Source organism: Streptopelia decaocto, assembly GCF_964273445.1.
Source record: "Streptopelia decaocto genome assembly, chromosome: 4".
NCBI lineage: Eukaryota > Metazoa > Chordata > Aves > Columbiformes > Columbidae > Streptopelia > Streptopelia decaocto.
Genome location: NC_138658.1, coordinates 36,317,876 through 36,336,219, shown reverse-complemented (window position 1 = coordinate 36,336,219; position 18,344 = coordinate 36,317,876). Strand labels below are relative to the sequence as shown.

Genomic DNA, 18,344 nt, shown 5'->3' with positions numbered 1-18,344 from the left:
GCTATGTCTATAAATCAGTATTGATGTTTTGTGAATGGTGAAGCCTTTAAGCAAGAAATGTCCTAATATGGATTACTTACATTCTTTGTGATCTTAATCAATGCAACGGCATTTGGTCCCTGATGAATACAGCCAGACGTTATCTAAAGGTACCTTGTTTGCTCTTTGCTCCTGCCTGTAACAGGACCAAGGTATAGTATGTGTACACTGGCGTGAGAGAAATTGATTTAAAAATTATCTTCATATATTTAACATGATCATGTAAGAGATGGTTGGGTTTCTGCATGCCAAGCTATTGACAGTAGATGTTGAGGCAATGCAAAGTTGACAATTTACGTAGTGGAGTTATTATGAATTGTATGAAGTTGATTAAAGTGACTTGTTGACAAGAATTTTAATCCTGCAGTTTTTGCTCATTCAAATAAATCCATTTACATCAGTAGAAATCCCGAGGTGAGTAAGAACCAATATTTTAATGTAAAGCCTTCATATTGTCTCACATGTAAGACCAAAAATATTCTATATACTTGTTTTTCTTCAGCTGATTTGACATTTTAAGACTACAGCAAAACAGATTGTTTGAAACATATTCAATTGAATATGCCTGATCAAATTACATTATTAAGTTTAAAATAGGCACAATATTTTCCTATCCTAAGAAGCACGAGGTATCGGGAAGTGCTGCTCTCCAGATGTTGAAACATGGATATGACAACATCTAACCAGAAGGATGAATAATTTCTTATACCACTGATGAAACGTGGTATTCCAAAGAGTGTGACAAGAGTTGTAAATGAAGAGGCAATGATCTGTTTGAAAGTTGTTGAAGTTCTGGTGAAAAAAAGGCCCTACTTAATGTGGCAAAATTATCTTGTTCAGTGGTACATTATATAGAATGTAAATTTCTGCTAAAGAAGAGAACATAAAAAGGCAGCACTAAAAATTGCAAATTATATAATTTACTTAATACCCTAGATTATTATTACAGCTCTCTTTCATCTGGAATTCTTTTTGTTCAGTGAAATAAAAGGAAATTTAAAAGCAATCAGTCATGAAACAAGAAAATTCAAGTATATTATCCCCATATTTAATTACTGTTACAGTTTTCTTTTTAAATTTTATTTAATTACTATTAATGTTTGGGTATTTCTAGTAATAGGTGATAGCTATTAAGGAATTTAGATATGTGAAAATCCGCATATTTTGATTTCTGCTTGACTGCTAATCAACTTTTAATTCATTTTGATATTCCAAAGACAAGCATTCCAGTCTGTCAGATGGGATTTTGAAATGGTGAACTGGGAATACAGTTCATAACAGTTGAATCAATAGAGTTAGCATGTTTTAGCCTTATTAATATTAAAACTTGTTAAAAAATAAGCTTGCATGAAACTGCTGCTTAGTTGATGAAGTGTGTAAGAAAACTAGGGATATAAGCAGCTAGGGAAATACCGTGTGTCCTTTAATGTCATGATTGGCTATAGAATAATAGTCTTCACAATAGGAAACAGAGCGGTTACATCTCTAGAGGCCTGTCAAGCTTTCCTCTTCATTTTCTTTACTTCTTACTCTCTCAACCACAATCTTCCTGTCCCTCACTTCTGAAGTAAATGACATTCAGTGTAAGCTTTTGCTGGCAGTGTCTTTCCAACTTGTGGGCTATAGGCTGAAACCTTATTTTCCTTATGAACATTTTAAAGCTGAAATCTTGTTTCAAATCTGTTTTGATTTTGTTTAGAACTTTTAGAAAATTTTCCAGCATTGAAAGGCTACCTGGTCTTGCATGATGATGTGGACTTTAGCACTGGAAAATGAAATGTAATGAAACAGCAGAGAGTAAAGAATAATAAATTATTTTTTGTAAGTGTACAAACACACAATAATCCATTCAAGTCCCTTCCTTCTGAATTAACATTAATTTTTCAGTGGATTGCAGCTCCTCCGTGGTACTGGTTCCCTTAGTGGGGGTTTGTTTGATCTGTCTTGCAAGCACATTTATGGTACAAACAAACAGTTCTTTGCTTCCTTAGGCTGGAGGTGGCCAGTCTGGTTTTGGTGGGAAGCAAAATGGAGTGTACACTATCTTTTTTCACCTCTGCCATATGCCTTTTGATTGCACTTCTGATTCAGCAGAATGTCCTATGTATTTTAGAAATGCAGCTAAGGCTTTTCAAATGAAACTTTTATTTCCTTTTAGAAACAAAACAAAAGAAAGCACTCAAAGCTGTTGTTCCATTGTGCTACTTCCTAAAGAGGAATGATCTGAAAATTGCAAGTATGTCTTCTTAATTTATATGAACAGAAATATTTTTATCTTTTACTGGAAGGAAAGGAAGGAAGGAAAGGAAGGAAAGGAAGGAAAGGAAGGAAAGGAAGGAAAGGAAGGAAAGGAAGGAAAGGAAGGAAAGGAAGGAAAGGAAGGAAGGAAGGAAGGAAGGAAGGAAGGAAGGAAGGAAGGAAGAGAGGAAGGAAGGAAGGAAGGAGCTGCTTGCAGAGTAGGAACCAAGTTATGATCATTTTTTCATTAAGCATGTAAATGAAATACTGAACAACAGTGCAGGAAAAAAATAAAAAATAAATTAGCTCATGAAAACATTGAAGTGAATTAAAAGAGCCTAATAAAATCACTGTTTCATTTTATTTGATAAGATGTTCTAGCTTTGTTCAAATCAAATTCTGAAATATTTCAGCAAAACTCAGCTAAATATTCTTGGAAACATTTTTCCATTATTAATTTCTCCTTCATTATACTGTTAGCCCCAGGCTTTACCACATCAGTCTACTTTATTTGAAGATTAACCCTTTGTGTTCAGTTTCAGGTGGAAATCCAGCTTCTTGGTTCTGAGCACACCTCAAAAATTTTGACTCATCCTTTAGTTAAAAGAGGCATAACTTCTCAAAAAATATTGTTTAATATTATGATTTTTTTGATTTTGCGATTTGTCCTGATAATTTTAGATCTATAGGGAGTAGATCTCTTTTTATTTTTTTCATACTCAAAACAATTTCATATAGTCCATTAACTTGGTGCAGTGAAACATAAAGGTTGAATTTACTTTGCTTCTCTTGTAGCTACAAATTATTATCTATTTTTCAAGCTGAATTTATTATGTTTGTGCTTGTTTGTCCTGTATACATTGTTTCTAAACTTTAAAGGTTCATTCTTCCTAATGTTGATCATAAGAGTTATTTTTAGAGACCTGTACTATAATTTTTCAACTTTACTTTCACTTTTGTAACAATTTCCATGTTCTCGTGGGTATCTTAAGAAGTCTTGTCTGTTCTTTTTCCAGTCTGGCCGTGAGCGACCAGTTGTACACAGTATTCCAGATCAAGCTTTCTGTTCCTAACAATTGTGACACCAATTATTACCTATTCAGTAACACATTTATCATACTGCATAGATTTAGGATCACTTTATCAATATATTTTTCTGTCTAACTATTATTTTAGTTTTGAGACCAAACCTAGACTGTGCTAAGTTTTGATCAGTACATGAAGACTCTATCAATTCAAATTATTATGGTTCCTCTGTTATCTTCCATTCACTTGTTGTTGTTGTTGTTGTTTTGTTTGTTTGTTTTTTTGTTTTTGTTTTTATTTTTTAAAAAATATTGGTTTAGCAAAAATACCTTTTAGCATTTAACTTTCTTTTTGGAAAGTTTGATTCTGTTTTGTTTTATTTTTTTCCTGGTAATTCTTTCTTTTTTTGTTACTTCCTAGTATGTTTCTTTGCTTCTCTATTTCATGTAGGCTTCATCTACTATATTTATCTCTTCTGAAGCTACATATTTATTCACACAAATCTGAAGATGCTCAGATTATTCTCTAGAGGTTTTTTTCTTAAATGCAAATTAATATTTTTTTCATTTTTCTCTTTCTCTGATTTTTGCTAGAGTTGGGGGAAGAATAGTAATGTTTTATTCCTTAATTGAAAAAAAGCCACCCAGATCTTGAAAGCTCATAGGTCTATGCAATATTTGCAGTATTTTGTCTTCTGAAAGGATAATGAATATAATTGCAAACATACCGTTTAAAATTCTTTCTTCATCAGTCACTTGTCTCTGTACTGACAGTATCTATTTATACTGTGATTTCAGGAGTATATATGTATGGTTTTGATGGGAAGACATAAATATGTATTAACATTGATTAAGCAATTTGATGAGAAGTAGTTGTATGTCTGCCTATCCTTGCCCAGTGCTTCTTGGGATCCCTATTCAGAACTTGAGCATTATCACGATTTATATTCTTAATAGTTTGTACAGTCTGTTCTGCATGGAGTATGGACTGGTCCTTGGTTAAGTACATCATGTTCTACATGTGAAGCTACTGGGACATGAGCACATACTTAATGCTGAATTGTACTCATTAGTACATACTAATTTCCCCTGATTTATTTCCCAATAGAATTATGGGTGAATACATGTGGAAGTATAGTCATGTGAGTAACTAGATAACTTATGTTTGTATATGCAAATGAAATTTGGAAGTCACAGCAAATGATAAAGCATCTAATTTAACTTTAATGATGGATTTTTTTATATGAAAGCAAATGATACCATCTGCTTCTCTAAGAAACAGTAAAATGTTCATGAATTATCTGTTTGACATAGGCAGATATTAGGTTACCACATCTGATCTACACATATTGACCAAGCAAGTTAATTATAGTCAATGGTCATTCTAAAATATAATTAAACAAACAATGGAAAGTGGTTTTGTTGTGGTTTAACCCTATCAGGCAACAAAGCCCCACACAGCCTCTCACTCACTCCTCCTCAGTGGGATGGGGGAGTGAATCAGAGAGGGAAAGTGAGACAAATAATGGATTGAGATAAAGACAGTTCCATAGGTAAAGCAAAAGCCATGCACACAAGCAAAGACGGCTTAGGAATGAATTCCCTACCTCCCATCTGCAGGCAGGTGCTCAGCCATCTCCAGGAAAGCAATTGGGCATGACAGTTATTTGAGAAGAAAGACCAAAACTCCAAATGTCTCACTTTCTTCCTTCTTCCCCCGCCCAGTTTTTATTGCTGCTCATGATGTCATATGGTGTGGAATATCCCTTTGGTCAGTTGGTATCAGCTGTCCTGGTTGTGTCCCCCTCCCAGCTTCTTGTGCACCCCCAGCCTACTCACTGGTGGGGTGGTGCGAGACTCGGGAAAGGTCTTGACACTGTGTAAGAGCTGCTCTGCAGTAACTAAAACATCCCTGTGTTATAAATGGTGTTTTTGTCACAAATCCAGAACATAGCACTGTACAAGTTTTCTTCCAGTGATAAACCGAGAAGCTGGGGTTTAGCTGTAAGTTCTGCTAACGGTATGAAAGTTCTGAATAGTGTAGGAATGATTATTACATGATCTTTAAAAGTCCCATCCCACCCCAGTCATTCTATGATTCTGTTCTAACCCCAAAATTTAATTCCAGAATATGAGAGATCTCTTGATCTGAGCTTGAAGTGTTTGACTCCCCGATTTTCATCAAGGGAGTGTAATTCCTTGCTGAAAATCCTGTGAAATAGGATCCCTTTGGGTTTCCTTTAACATTGCAAGCTTGTTATTGGTAAGCTGACAGGGGCTGAGGGGGTGTTTAAGATCTATATTTTAATTCGTTATAAGAAAATGGTGTAGTTTAAAACTCAAAAAACTGGTAAGGGAGGAAGGAGTAATTATCTAAGAATATGGAGTTTGTTTCATCTGAATTATCTTCTTATTTGCATAACTATTAAGTAGACTTTATTAATGAGGCTGCAGAAGCAGCTTGGAAATCCAAAATACTATACCTGCAAAATTGCTCTATAGACACTGCTTTTGGAAGTCTAGTAGTGACTTTAATATAGTAGCCAATCAATGTGTATATGTGAATCAAACTGTGGACGAGAGACATTCTACAAGAAATGTAGTTTCAAAAGAGGTAGAATTATTCACCTGGTATAATAAATTATATGCTGTTTAAACCTTCTCTTAGTCTATACTTCTGGAATAAAAATACAGCTGGGTGCAGCACATTTAATTACACATCAAAAAAAGAGAAACTACTGAGAGTAGAAGCTTTTGTGGTTCAGGCATGCTGCTCCTGGCTTCTTTGTCAGGTAGCTTATGGAATAATATATGATGTCTGAATAAATTCTGGGGAGGAGAGGAGGATCCTAAATATCTCGTGTTCTCTGGTGCTACATATCTCAACTGGGCTCAGTCCCTCTATTCTGGTGCTGAGAAGTTCTGTCCTAAGGGACTGCATTTTTCCATCTGCTTCTCACGGACATTATGAAACTTCTGCAGCGTTAAAGGCAGTGTTTCTGCTCTCCTTGAGCTAGAAATCTTGTTGCCATTGTTCATTGTACTTTTTGATTCACCTCACCTGTTTTTATTTCCTCAAGTGTGCTAAGGCCTTTTGAGAAGAAATTTAATTAGATACATGTTCATTTTAAGCATTTTATGACAGATTACTTTTTAGCTTTTTATTTAGTAAATCTCTTAGCATCTGTTAATGTTAAGCTATGGAAACTCTTCCTTGTGATATAGATGTTCCACATGGGGCTTATCTTTCTGCACAATGCTGCATGCTCCCCTGCAGGGCAACTGTTTTAACTATTTATCACTTTACAATTTACAGGGTCAGCCTAAGCTGTCAGTGGCCTCGGTAGCCATGCCACCCCAGGCCAATCTTATTGATTTTCTTTATATTTAAAGCCAATTAGCAGTCGTTACCTGGGTTACCATCACCTTCTGGCTTCTCACCACAAATGCATTACAAGGATGTAAAATTGTTAAGAGTTCGTTTACGTTTCTTTTTTGTGCATACATAAACCATTAGAGCGGGGCAGATGTAGGCCGAGCTTTTGGGTAAGTCTCCCCCAGTGCTCAGTTTCTTTCTCAGTGCATACCAGTGTCATTTAATAATTTTAAGTGCGTGGCAGATATGGTCAAATTTTTACTTATTTGACCAGTGTTTTCAGTTAGGGTTCCTCTATGACAGGCTTAAATTGACAGTCCTCATTTAAATAATTTTCATTTTGCTTGTGAAAAGGATGACATATTTCCCAACCAAAATGGAGACCATGCAGAAAATTACTATCATTTTGTATTTGTAGAAGCAACAATAACTTAAATATTGGAGAAAAATAATTAAGGTTACCTGAATGCTGGCTTCAATATGAATAAACTATTGTTGTTATTATTGCTATTAATAGTATTGTTTAAAGCTTATGAAGGTAATGTTTTATTTAACTTGATAACTTACATTTTATTTATGTTTTCTAGGTATTAGGTGTCCACATTTACAGATAATTTTAGCAGTGGAATTTGCAAGAAACTATTTTCTGTAGATCAAATTACTATAAGACATTGACAATAAATATTTGTTTAGTACCTGTGTAACTGTTCAAATAGATCGCATTAAATATTTTATTTTTTCCCAAAATATTTCATGCACCTTGTTTCTCATAACAACATGTGTTCACAAGATTGATTCAAATCTGTTTCATATAAATTATTTGTAATTTGTTTATTTTTTGTGTAGTTGAAGCTGTCTTGTTAGTCTGTTTCACTTATGGAAAAGGAACATCTTTTAAGTCCTGAATTTAAAAGATATTAACTTTTTTTTGTTTTGTTTTAGTTTTGGAGAGAAGAGTTACGTACACCAGACTTGTTCACATAACTTTTGACTGAAAGCTCAAATTATTTTTCTAGCATTATTTTAATATTATTATTGTTAGTATTATTATTATTTCTAGCACTATCATTTAGTTATTTTTCTAGAAATTTTTAATACGTCCATAAAAATCTTAGATTTGGTTTAAAGTGTGTAAAGCTCCAGGTGATATGCTGTAGGGTTATATGTACTGAAAGAAAGAGGGGATTACCAGATCACCATTCAGTTTCTATCCAGTAAATGAGTTCTAGAAAATGAGAAAATCAGACAGGGCCAAGTAATTAACCTAAGTTTTTCATTAGGTGAAATGGGTTATTCTCATTTTAGCTCAGTGAAGCCTTCAGTCTTATCATTAACTGAAAACCTACACTGTAATGGGGAAGCCAAGATGACAGGAAGCATCAAAGAAATGTCTTTGCTCGTTCATTTATTGCTAGAGTAATACAGCAAGGAAAGCTATGAAAGAACATCATGTTAAAAACAAAACAAAACAAGGCAGTAGAAGATTATTCTGCAACTTTATCTTGTAAAAAAATCTCACGGCAATACTTAATATTCAAGTTAAATTGCAAGTTTACTTAGTACTCCTCTTCATGAGGAGTCATATTTTTTGCATGCTATTTGCAGTCCAATACTACTGGAATTACAAGACCCAGGAACTGTTTTAGGATAAGCTCTCTGCTATGCTGACTACTATGATTGATGCAACTCAGTCCTGTAAACAGAAATGTGTATTAATAATTTGCATAAAGAGTCTCTAGTGATACCATTTGTATGCTTAGAGTGAAGCATACATATAAGTTTGCATATAAGTTTGTGCAGCAGCAGTTTAGAGCATTGATTGAAAATGGTAAGAATCAGCAATTGCCTCATATGTATATGTATATATATTTCTTTCAACCCTGCTATTTTTAATTGTACCTAATCACACAAGTTTGTGTGGTTTCTGCATCAGGATTCATTCTCACTTTTTGTTAAGTGATTTACAAAGTAATTATTACTGCAAAAAATACTCCAAAATACTAAAAAGGAAAATGGGGATGTATGTGCACGCATACAAGCCATTTCATGTGTTCCTATTAGTATGTAAGTTTTACTACAGACGGGGGTGGAAGAAGAACAGTAGTAAACTACAGGGAGTTGTATGTCTCTCTAGATAGATCCCTATATGTATTCTTCTGCTACACTATCCTTAGTAAGAGTCTTCCCAATGCTCCAAATGATATGGTGCTGGTTTTGTAGTGTCGGAGGCTACACAGTGCATCACATCTCTTCATACCTCTTCTGACGCAATGGTATGTCGGTGCATCATGGCGGCATTTCAGCCCACATTCAGCACCATGTTCCACCCAGCCTGTCGGTTGGTTTTCCTGCAGCACGAGTCTGCACATATCAGGACTGTCTTGTGAGCACCAAGCTTGTATAGCGACAGTCCGAGTCCTCATTGCAGTTCTCTGTGGTTCTGACTTTAATCTAACAGACATGCTGTAGCAGAGGAGATTAAGTAGGGCCTCTTGAAATCTGCAGAACATATGAGTTTCCCTTTTTATAAGATTTTGATTGAATACTGAGCTAGGAGAGGGTCTGGGGAGAAATCAGATCTTCAAATAAAAGATAACCTTTATAAGCGGATTCTTCCAAAAATACTCTTGGGAAGATTCTGAAATCTAACGTTATCGTTCTGTTTTCTACTTGGCAGTGTCACTGAATACTTGGCATTGCAACTGCAGTTTTGGTATCCCCTTTATTATAAAGAACAGCAACAGAAAGTGCTGGCATGGTGCAGAAAAAGGATCATAATTATTGTTTTGGTGAAAGCATTGATTTGCTTTGTATGTAACTTCCATGTAACTTTGTGAAAGTCACTTCTTTGTGATTTCAGCCTCGCTAATGTGAACTCATGATAACGTTCAGGATAAAATTTCACTTACAATCATAAGTTGCTTAAATCCTGCAGAGACAAAGACGTTAGACCTATCCTGGTCGATAGTGAAAGGTTTAAATACATTTGGATAATTAATACAAAAGAGGAGGAGAGAATATGGCAGAAGACCTAGTAGTTTCTAGAAATGAATCAATGGGTAGGCTGAGGTTCAGTGTTCATTCCACAGGAGATGGAGATAACAGCATGATCCAGGTAATTTGCTGCAGTTTCAGAGGCGTTAGTACAAATCTTGGTCTTGGAAATGCCAGTCTTATCAATTTAATTAAAAATGGGTATGTGGTCGAAGATGGCCATATGTTCATGCTGACTGTGTAACTTCTGTCAAGTCTGTTGACTGTGAAAGAAAACTGCCTGTGACCTTGTTAGGCTAATTACATCTGGGGTTAGTCTTTTATTCTCTCCCCCTTGACGTTTCATAAAGTATGAGATGGGAGTAATGGGATAAGATTAAGAAGGGAAAATTTAGGCTGAGGCTGAAGCTGAAGAACAGGCTCTTGACAATTAAATGTTTTAGGCTGCTGTATGATTTTGTATTCAGTGTTACGGGAATCTCATGTCTGTGATCCTTAAAATTTGGAATGGAAACATTTGCAGGGGATGTTTGTGTTATTTTTTTTTTCCTACCTCTAATTTTCTGTGCATATAGGGTTTTTTTTCCTATTTCTAAAAGAATACATCCTCGCTTTTCTTGCTCTGCTAATCCTTTTATAAAATCAATGGTATGAAAAGTACAACTTATGTACTAGATCAGTCAACTGATTACAATTTTTCTAATCATTAGTCATTGTTTAAATAGAAGTGTTGGTTTTCATCCTTTGTGAATATATATATTTTGTGGTAAAGTGTCTGGTTTTTATTTCTGTGGTTCATATATATATATATATACACACACACATATATATATACACACATATATATTTTTTCCAGTCTGCACTGAACCTGACAATATTTACTTGTTAAAAATGTAGATTGTAATTTATATGACTGAATTATTGTTTTTCATAAGATATTGTAAACAGGCTCTTACGTTTGGCCCAACTTACATTAAAATGAAAGGGACCAAATGTAACTATGCTTGTAGCATTTTTATACCCCAAAGTTAAACACGGTTTCTCTTTTCATGGTGCATGAGGGAGAAAAATAGTAGTTTTTTTTTTTCTGTGACTTTTTTATCTTTTCTGTTGTTTTGGAGAAACAGAATTTTATGATGTACAACATCAACATGATCTGACATAAAAAGAAGAAAAGCATTACAAAAATTGATTTCATAGATATTTCAATATTACGAAGAAATATGTTTTAAGTGGCACTGAGATATGGTCATGTGTGCAGCCTACATTGTTATTTTTCAGGCTGTGTCTTGTTCTGGTAATGTGTAAAGGTGATACTAAATGTATTTTCAGTTTAAAGTTTTATTACTGATTTGAAATACAGCACTTCTTGGTGCTGTGAGAGAGAAGAAAGATTTTCATCTTACACAGTTGTTTTTTTTTTCATTTAGAATTATAGAATTTAGTTTGGAAAAGACATTTAAGATCATAAAGTCTGACCATAGACTTAACACTGCCAAAATGGAAAGTTTCCCAAAACAATTAAATTTGCTGTCAGTTTGAGCTATTTTTCTCCTCTGTAAAGGAAGACCATAGAGGTAGTACAGATGCTTCTGAGGGTTCTTAAAGAGCTCTGTTGATAATCTGACAGTGTGGTGCATCAAAACCATGTACTCAGATTTCGTGTTTAGTGGGGAAATAAAATTTTACCTATTTAGATTTAGGCATATACTCTTCTTGGTGATTGACACTAATTTAGACTACAGTATTTCCTGAATGCTGAAATAATTGAATTTATTTTTTAATTATGGAAACCTGAGTTTATTTAATCATATTTGATGTTTGTTTTCTCTGGGTAATATTATTTCAGAATGTGGTAATTGCTTCTTGTAATCTTTGTAATCTATAAATATTAATGCTCATGAAATCTTAATAAAAGCTGATAAAATGAAATACAGAAAAATGAGGAATTCAATTAATCAATTTAAACTGATTTTATAAATGCATAGATAATTACTAAATTGTGAAAACATCAATAATGATTCTCGTTGAACTACAGCAGTGTGATATAGTTTGAATATTTTATCCAGACTAAGTAGTATTTCCCTTCAGTTTCTTTGCTGATGTGGGTTAAGTCTATTTTATTTAAAGCAAAATCCTGAAATCTCTACTTCTGGATATCTGATTCAAGATACTCATGTAATTTTTAAAGAGGTGCTAATCTCCCAGTAACTTTAAACAGCTAATGATGCTACCTGTCTCTGAAAATCCTGTTCCATAGTCAAATGAAGTGTTTGCAAAAGTGTGAACCTAAAATTTGCTTTTAAATCATTACTTTGGGATTTCAGTTAAAATGGGCTTCAGTTAAAATTGGTTCAGAGGAAGTGATGCATCTCAGAGTCTGGCAATTTATCCAAGTGTGATTTTTAGGTGCAAGGTCTAATTCGGATAGCATCAGAAAATCTGCCACTACTGAAATCTTGCAGAAATCAAGGTTCTACACTGTCAGGAGTTGTTTGAAATAATGAGAGGATGATTCAGGCAGAACATTTTTTTTTCTTATGTTTAATTCTCCATAGAGAGGAAAGAAAATCAAATGAGGAAGAGAATGGAGAAAAATAAACAAAAAAAAAAAAAAAGAAAAAAAAAGAAAAAAAAAGTCAGTTCTGTGTAAATACAGATGTCAACTCCAATTTGATTAGTATCTTGTACAACCATGACTTCACTTGTTCTCAGAAAAAATAAATGTTCATTTTTTTCCTAATACTTTTTTTATCATACCATACTCACAGTTCACATTGGCTTATGTATTGAGCAGTACTGTTGGGTGACAGCATCTGCAAGGCTGAATATTCTCTATGTTGAAACTTCCAACTAAATCATTTTTGAAATGTTCTGTGGGTGCCTATCCTTTTAGCATGCAAGTATATTCAAAAAAAATGTAAAAAAAAAAATGGAGATAACTGTCATTACTCTGTTGTTTTTGAAGATCTGTTCTAAAGAAACTTTGCCTGAGTTTTTACGTGCACCACCATTGACAGGAATCACAAATTGTCATGTTGCTGCTGATTTCTGTACTTTAATCAGAGGATTATTCATTTTCCTTTCATGATCTTGAATGTTGATCATATTTTCTTTCTAAACATGGACATAGCAAACATACAGTGTAACATAATTAATGCAAAAGTGTTTCTTGGAAAACATTTTTCCTATGGCTCTGATGAAGTGTTTAAAAGGCAAAGAATTCTGCAAAGTCCGACAGTAAAAATTTGCTTTAATGCTGAAAGTGACCTAAAAGCTTTTTGTTTAACATATACAGAATGCCTTTGTGTAATACATGTCTACACAGAGGACTGAATCAAGAGATGCTATCTCTAGTATCAGTCTTGAAAGTATGGTCTGGTTTAGTTTATTCTAAAAAAAAAAATCTTTTTAGAAGAGCATTCTTATTGAGTTCAGATACAAAATGGTCTGGGCTGTTTGTTAGAAGGAGGAAACAAGGTGGAGCCCTGTATTCTTAAACCACTGCAGCATCACATTGTTGCCCCTCAGTGTCATTTCTGTCACCGAACTGTGGAAAATACCATGACTTCAAGTTGTGTGGAGCTGCAGAGGGAAAGGCTACTGCATGGATGTTTCCATGTACTGTCATGAATACACTACCCTGAATTTAAACAGGTGCAAAGATCCCATCTACCACCCACAGTTTCTTTGGAATTAGGTAATAAGCCAGATGTTAGCTGTAGGTAGTTTTTTCTTTCCAACTTGGTATTTAGCATTTGAAGAACCATTCACAAAGAGATTATTTTTTTTTAAATAATCTGAATTACAGTAATATGGGTGAAGTGCTTTGGTCAGTTGGTACCTGTCATGGAAAATGTGTTCCTTATCAGCTTCTCAGATGTATGAGATGTGCAATTAGTTTAGTAATTTTGTATATTTATTCCCAGTTCGAAACATGTAGTGAAGTAATTGGTTTCTTGCATATAAAAGAATAATTGAAAACAATTTCTTCTCATACATGACAAAATTCTATATACTTTGCTTATATTTGTACTTATGGGGTTTTTTTGCGGGGGATTTAATTTACTGCATGAAGGCCAGTTGGAATGGGATCTGTTTGTGCCTATCTGTCTATAAGTGCATTCAGAAGTGACTATCAAATTGACTGCATAAAAAGTCTATTTAAGGCTAGAAAGTATGTTAATTAAAAAAGAAAAAAATCCCTACAAGCAAAGAGCCTCTTGGATTTTTTTTCAGAAATTTTAGTCATCTGGAGATCTACTTATATCACTAGGAATTTTGTTTCTGGGGGTCATTGTCTGGGGGGGTTGTTGTTTTATTTTTCATTTGATTACTCCATGGTACAGGCAAATTCTTTCTTCGCCAAAGTATGCATAAAGGTGGAAGAATATTAGAGAATTTTGCTTTCTGTTAAGTCATAAGGATCAGACCAAGTTCATGAATTATTATTTTTTTTTAGTACATATTCAAAGCAGTATAGTGGGATTAATGTTTCCTTACTTATATACTTTTTGCTCTAAATTGAGGGACTAGAAATCTGGTATTTGCATTTTTCTGATTACAGATTTATATTTTGCTTTAATACAGATTGCTTCCTTCAGAGAAATAAACTAAAGAGCATTCTGGCAAGCTTGCAGACTTGCAGCATGGCTTTCTCAGGAAAAAGTAAATGTAATTTCTAACTTAATCTGTTAGAACTTCTTTAAAAAGTTAATATATTCACTGTTATTTAATTAAACTAATGCTCTTCTGATCATTTTTGTGCATTTTTATATTAGATGTAGTTTAAAACTGAACATGGATGGAATAGATGCTACTGGATAAACTCCTATTGTGGCTTTATTTAAAATAATATGTAAAATGTATTTGTTTTCATTCCATATTGCTAAGAATGTAGCAAGACAGTTCTCTTATACAGCATAGTAGCTTCTGCAGACAGTGTAGACTTTAATTTGATGCACAAGCATTTTATTTTTTCCCAAATACCTGCAGCAGCTTACCTACCAAATAACATCTATGCTGCCATGAAATTGTAAGTAGGCATCCTTCCTCAAAGAAGCTGACCATTTCTTTTAGAGCTTTCTACTCACTATCATCACCTCAGGTTTAGTGCTTACACCACTTTGAATCTCTGCCAGACTTTGTAAGAAGGTCTGGAAACTATGAAATCTCTGATGTCATGTTTCATGATATATTTTCTACTTTTTCTGTCTGGTTACATATTCTAGGTAGAAGATAAGTTTTATAAATAAGAAAACATGAGATGGGAAATCCAAGAATCAGTAACTTGTGATACACAGGAATAGTGTAAAGATTGTATTTTTTATTAGTTATGGGAAAATATTTCAGAAACCATTGAATTGCTTTGGACTGATTGCAGCTGCTAGAAAATGTTAACTACTTTGAGATTTATTAGCTCATTGTTTAGATTAATCAGCTCTTCTATAGACCATCTGAGGCTGTCTGAGGGGCTACATAATTATGATTTTTATTCTTTACATAAAAGCAAATAATTAGACCATGTGCATTATTATTTCAATAATATTCCGTTTTAAAATATGTTGGCAAAGGACAGATATTTACATTTCAGGCATAGGAATTAAATTACTGTAAAGTTTCCTGTAACAAAATAAAGAAATTTTTTTTTTTTTTCCTAAATGGGGGATGTGTGGGGAATCAGCTGTGTGGGATGTTTACATATTCACTCCTTTCCCCTTCAACCCCAATACTAAAGGAAGTCCAAGACTAAGAAATGTCAGCTTTTTATACGCATTATTTAGAAAGCTGAGCGTGAAGACTGAATATAATTCAATGCATTTGACCTGTAGGTTATCTTTAAGACAGAATATGTGTAAAAAAGAGATTCAGCAGCATTTCTGTGAATAACACGTCTGCTCAAGAAAGCTTATTATTCTTCTTTAATACCTTCCAGTCAATGCCTCTGGCTTTGCGTGGCTTGAGATAGTTATATTAATGAAAACAGTGTAGTTAAAACTGCTTTATAATCCTTAGTAAAACCTATGCTGCCAAGAGATTGCTGTGAAGAAAGCTCCATAGTCTCGAAGCTCATTCTGATGTTCCTGCAATGCTTTTTTCTTGGAAACATCAATTTTTGTATCGTGTTCTATAAGGCTTACCTTTTGAACACAAGATGGATTTTGCTTTGTATTGTAAGAAATTCCTCTATTTTTTAATAAGTGAAAGGCCATTGATGGCTGAGTTCCTTTGCTTAGAAAAGATTTTTCTAAATTTAGTTTTTAAAGTTCAGGTTTATTTTAAGATTTTAGGTTTTCAGGATGGTTCTAGGTTCTTGTTTTAAATAGAAAAAAATAAACCTTTCAGTATTTTTTGAACTTGAAAATCGCATTCAGAATATATATGAGCCATAGTGTCCTTATTGTTTTCTTCCATTACCCATACTGAAATATATTCGCAGGTATACACATCTGTCATCCCCATTTCTAAAGGTCTTTTCAGTTAGGAGGGAAGTATTATAGGATTTGGTCTTTCAAATTTCAAAGAGTCAGTAATGGTCAGCAAAGATGACTTCTCTTTTTTTTTTTTAAATAGAAGGATATTCAACAAAATTTTGTAATATTTTACCTTTCACCTTGTCAACTCTGTATAAATTTTAAATACACTTCAGTTCACCAGTATGCTGTTTTTAAAAGAAGTAAATTTTTAAATAAACTTCATGATCAAAGCTTAAATGCTACCTATTAGAGAGATTTTTGTTCTGATTACTAATATCTATTCTAATTTTCAAATTAGAATAGATTTAGGGAAAACCCTTATGTACAAAAATCAACTGTAGAATGTTCAGTGATCAAAAATTCATGGCTGATTTTGATAGTACACCAAACTATCTTATCTGAGTAGTCTTCTTGGTTATGAGGGAATTAATTGAATAATGATCATACTAATTAATACTCTGAGAACTAAGATGAGACATCTCACCAAGTGTATGCATTATGGTGCCATTAAAGAGCATCTTTTTTACTGAATAGGATAACTAAGGACATTCATAAGCATATTTCTTAACCATGATTTATAGACAGCATGTGTCTAAAACACATACGCACATGTGAGTTGAGGGATGAGAAAAGCAAGTTGTACTTGGACCTACCTGAAGTACTTTCACTGTTTTTTTCATTCCTTTTCCCTGTTCCATTTATCTCACTCCTTGAGGTAGCAATGAACACATTAAAGGAGGAGATTAATCCTTTATTGTTATATTGCCACAAGCTGTGATCTTGTTGGATCTTATAAGATAAGCAAACCTGCACCTAATCAGTGTTTAAACATCAACAAGGGACAAAAAAGTAGGTCTGCAAAACAGACAGCTCTTTTCTTGTTAAGATTTGGGTTATTTTTTTCCAGCAAATACTATTCTTCTGTGATTTTAATTTATCTTTTTCAGATGCATAGTTTTGAAAATGCAAATAAAGAAACTTTACCATTCATCATGGAATTCTTGGACACACAGTAGATAAAACATTTTCTTGTTCTTATGTTAGATAGTAGATACAACTTTCACATAAACACTTACGAGTATACAATATTGCCTAGCATACAAATATGTTTGTAATTCAAATTAATTTTATTTCTTGCTATAGCGACAATGGAATGTCTTTATATGAGGCTGAGTATTATATAAAGTAAGCCACAAACTATATTTTTGCTGTCAAAGGATGTTGTAATATGACTGAGGTTGGTATTATTCACTGTACTCCTAAAATTTAAATAATCTGCTGCTCTTAGAATTGTTTTTCTCTTTAGTTGAAATGTTGAACAATGAGAAAGCAATAATGACATCCAAAACTGAGACCCTTACATCTTTGTTTACTTTGGACATAAAAATGGTTCCCAAAGCCAGTTTAATCCAAAATCCAGTTATTTGGGTGATTATCAAAGGATTCATCTAACCCGATGCCATGTCTCCTTCAAAAACAACAGATTCCTGTAGAAGAATACAGATATCAGTATTTCTGTGACGTGTTTCTCAAATCTGAAGGGATATGCATCACAGGTCCTCTTCATCCATATGGGATATCATAGGGTTTTTAACAGCCATTAATAAATGTTTTTTCTTTCATTAGTGTCTCCAGTTGCATGCCTTTTAATGTCCATTGAACATTAACTTTTAACATTGATCAATTTCTCTAGCAGAGTTCCAGTGTTTAATTACTTAATTACTTAATATCATGAAGAACTACTGCTTGTTGTTATTCTGAAAAACTCCCTAGGCTCTTACTGAGATGCGAATTAAATAAACTATCAAATGTGTTGTCTTAAAACACCTGTTCTTGTTGGAAGTCTGAAGAATATGAAATACCTTCAAAAGCATATCAAGCAGAGTGCTACTCCTAACTTCAATTTTCCCTGCAGTGGATTCCCCCAAAAAACAAACAAACAAACACAAACAAACAAAAAAAAGCAGGGGGAAAATTGTCAGAACGTTCTCAGACACTGAAAAAATCAGTTCCACGGAAGAGTAGAAGGCAGCATTAGTGGTTCCATTTTGGCAGATCCGACTGTTGTCTGCAGTCTTGGTGCTGTGCCCAGTCACTTTGGGAATGAGAAGCAAGGGACATGGGTGGTGAGCAGGTGCACGTTAGACTTTCAGCTTCAGAGAGGTTGCTCTTGTGTGGCTTCCACTATTGTTTGCA

The 18,344-nt window shown here is 33.9% G+C and overlaps 1 protein-coding gene across 5 annotated transcripts in view; it reads left to right on the top strand.

Moving 5' to 3' along the window:
- MARCHF1 (membrane associated ring-CH-type finger 1) overlaps window positions 1-18,344 on the top strand; it is a 231,833-nt gene that overhangs the window by 142,594 nt on the left and 70,895 nt on the right. The window lies entirely within an intron of this gene.